Source organism: Aplysia californica, unplaced genomic scaffold, assembly GCF_000002075.1.
Source record: "Aplysia californica isolate F4 #8 unplaced genomic scaffold, AplCal3.0 scaffold00989, whole genome shotgun sequence".
NCBI classification, from domain to species: domain Eukaryota; kingdom Metazoa; phylum Mollusca; class Gastropoda; order Aplysiida; family Aplysiidae; genus Aplysia; species Aplysia californica.
Window position 1 is genome coordinate 1874 of NW_004798259.1, and position 3976 is coordinate 5849.

Consider the following 3976-nt stretch of genomic DNA (forward strand, 5'->3'; position numbering starts at 1 on the left):
CACACACACACACAAACAAACAAACACGCGCGTTCGCGCTTTCACATATTATCATGCCTAATGCGTTACCCACCAATTTGTTTTGACCGTGTTTCTATTTCACTGCCAGCAGTTTAAGCCAGGAATTAACTCCAATGTCTTGCCCACTGTTTGGAGTTTCTCGACTCTGTCCCTGATTCGGACATTTAAAAGGACGCCTTCGCCTACAACAGCAAAACTAGTTCCAGTTTATCGTCAAGTCAGACGTAGGCCAAAATACAACTGATGAACCCCCGGACTCCTTGACACCTGATAGTGACGTAAAATTAAAAATTTACTCAAAACCATTTCAAAGAAATCAATTTTTTAAATGCATTTTGCCTAAGTCTAAAGTGGCATTGATATTCCCGTGTAATTTGGTAAAGGCCTATTCATCTCTCATTCATTTTAATTTAAGCCAAACTTAAGCCAAAACCTGGGCATGGCTCTTACCCTCAGTCTTGGATCTAACTGTTCATTTCAGTAAATTTCTTTTCAAAATAGTCTCAGTCGTTCAGAATTTAAAAACAAAAAAACAAAAGAAAAAAATTGTGGCTCAATTCACTTTGCGAAATGACCTAAATCAGAGACAAGTCACGAAATGGCTCAAGTCATTTCGCAAAACGGCCATAAGTCAGGAGGCCACAGTCATGAAATGTCCTATGTCAGTCACATCCCATAGTTTTGGTTTTTATTGGAAAATAACTATTAGTACTAATGAGGTAAATCAATTAGCTTTGAAAATTTGGGGCTGTCAAAGTACCTTTTTCACTTACTGAGACAGTTTTTATTTCAATTATCTCCGAAGTGTAAAAAATAACTTAAGCCCCAAAAAAATGTAGCAGCTTGACGTTATGTAATGTTGTCCGTTATGTAGTCTGGTGTTTTCATGTTTTTAATGTTTTAATGTTGGGTGTCCCTGAGTTTTGAAAAAGTTGGCAAGCCTGCCAATGCATTATTATGTGTAACGAGAGCCTTTCGTTTTGCTTATTTGATACTCTTTTATTCCATACCCATAAAGGCAAGTAAATAATATAATCTGGAAACATAAAGATTGTGTCTTTGAAGTTACCTAGATTCATTTATTTAAAAAACATGTTTTTACCCGGGGATTGTGCGTCTTATGATTGACGTCATTGAAGTCTGGTGCTCAATACCCATAAAGACAAGTAAATACTATAATCTGCAAACATAAAGATTGTGTCCTTAAAGTTGCGTAGATTTATTTTATTTGTTCATGTCATTACCCGGGGGTTGTGCGTCTGATGATTGACGTCATTAAAGTTTGGTGTTCACGTTACGTCATTTCCGTGAACGTAAAAGGCTGAGGTCAGCATAGTTAGTCTTGTGATGTAAGAAGCAGATAGACTCGCTTTACGGCATTGCTATTGATTTTAGTTTACGCCTGAAATCCGAGACTCACGACTCGCCAAGTAAGAATTTTCACCTGCGGGTCAAATTAATAAATTGGGGTTGATAATGATTCCATTTGTCGATCTAGTCAGCAGGTCAGAAAGGTTTTTGGCCGGAGAGGGGGTTGGAGGGTGATGAGATTTCTCAGTGACCACTTATCAAGGGGAAGTCGTCTTGAGGAAACGTTTACAGCTCTTTTCTTTAGGTAGATAGAAATATATATTACACAGTCAAAACCATATTGTCATACTTCGTTCTTGATAGATTGTATTGGGAAACCTCTGTTTTCGTCACCATTATTTTTGCAGCGAAGACAAACCGTCCGTCATTTTCCCTGTGGAATTTTAGATACAGTGAGAGCTGTGTCTCCTGAGTTGGAGGTCCCCCCACCCAAGGGCAGTGCTACTGACAGAAGTGTCTTTAAGCCATTCCAAAAGGGGGGATATTAACATGTTCTTATGCACAGTAGAATTGTAAAGGGGCTGATTTATCAATGTCATGCTCATACAGTGCCGGAGCAACATAGGGGGAACTGCTGCTTTTTCTTTCCTCATCCTTACTATCGTCATTTTTCCTCTACTACTTTTGTATGTTTGTCACTGACTTGTGAACTGCTATTTTTGGGGTGCCCTTATTGTCGAAGTAGACCTTGTGCTTTTGAGGCAAGAGAAGTGAGCAGAGTAAGCCTGATTCTCTGTTTGCACTTCTCTGTTGACATCCACCCCTTGGCGCTCATATGGCCTTATGCAGTTGCCAGCGCCCTAAAACCTTACTGAAACAAAACAAACTTAGTTGGAGTTGGCATTGACCAAGAAACACGAACAGAATTAATTAACCTTGGTCTGCCCCTTGAATTAGGCACACCAGGTATGTACTAATCTATACAGATCAAAATAGGCTCGTTTATATCGTGTTGGTAGTTGGTGCATAACCCGTTTATTCTCTCTCTCTCTTCCCCCCCCCTCTCTCTCTTTCTCTCTCTCTCTCTCTCTCTCTCTCTCTCTCTCTCTCTCTCTCTCTCTCTCTCTCTCTCCCCTTTTTTACGAGGGGTGTTCAATAAGGCGTTACCCTGACTTTGGAAAAAGCAAGCTAAAAATGAAAATTTCCAACAATAACTGCATATGGAAACAATTTTGCCAACTTTCTTTAACCTTCAAAAGTCCTTGACCATAAGATGACCTGGGATGTGACCCAAACCGTTCCCCCACTGCATATTATATTATAGCGTCTATATCATTGTAGAAACAATGTCATTTAAGAATTTCTTTTCAGATTTGAGAAAACGAAATAGGAAAAGGTCAGGGTGCTTTGTCTGGTGAATAGGACGGGTATGGGAGAACTTCGCCTGGACATTTTTTAGCTGTCTTAGTTGCCCTCACCGCTCTGTGCATTAATTGTGACATTGCCGTACGCCACAGGAGAATAGACCCAAAGATCTTGAACGTCTAGCACTCCCTGGCAAAATTGAAGGCAAACGAGGCAGGGGTAAGCCCAGAGCAACCTACAGATCGAACCGAAACGAAATGGGTAACGGGGAAAGATCAGGGAAACGTAGCTTTTTTAAAGAGAATCCAAGCAGAGGAATGAATGGAGAACGATGATCGATGATGTCTGTCGCAGATCTAGCACTGGATGACGAATGAATGATGAGTTTTCCTCGTCTGTTCGTGGCCATGTGAGATCGCAGTGACATCAACAACGTCGGATGATATCCCCCAGTGGCTGTATGGCCATTTTTTCTCGGCAGTCTGTCATGATGACACCTTCGCTATCCCAAGAATAGAATCACATTTCCACTCATTCATGGTTGCACCTTTGCCTTCTTTGGCTGTGGGTAGTTGATGGGTGCTCTGGTGTGGTTTGCCCCTTCTTTCCTCTCAAACACCTATGATCCTGATCTCTCCTTCTTTTTATATTTGTTACTCTCTTGTAACATCTCTAATCAATGGCACTTATATTACCTTATGTAGTGTTGCAAGTGCTGTAAAACCCTTACTTAACCGTAACTTCCAAAGAGGAAATTTACTCGTTCATCCGATCCAGACGCTTTGCACTTTGCAGTCTGTCAAAATGATTTTTTGAAAAATACGGAACGTTTCAACGAGATCTTCGTACTAACTAGAAGTATTCTAAAATGTGAAAAATACAACCCCAGGGTGTACGGATAGTGTTAAACCTATAATTCTTTGGGGAGGATGACGGAAGGAGTTGTCCAGTGCATCAAAGAGGATTTTTGTTCCGGATAGAAATAATGAACCCAGGTCCCATGTTTCCTCCATTAAATTTTTCCTCAGAACGTTTTCTGTTTTGATCCATCCTTTTCTAACTCTCATTGTTTTCTTTAGCAATAAATAATCCACTGTGACGACTTTAAAGTATTTCTTTGGGGGCCCAAGCTTTAGTCTGTTAAAACCAGTATATCCGCCCTTGTTCTCAAATCTGGTAAGTGCGTTTGTCAGTTCCTTTTTTTTTTAGAAGGGTTAAAATAGCCGTAAATTTTGTTTTGCGAAAACACACACACAAAAAAAAAGAAAAGAGGGAGAGG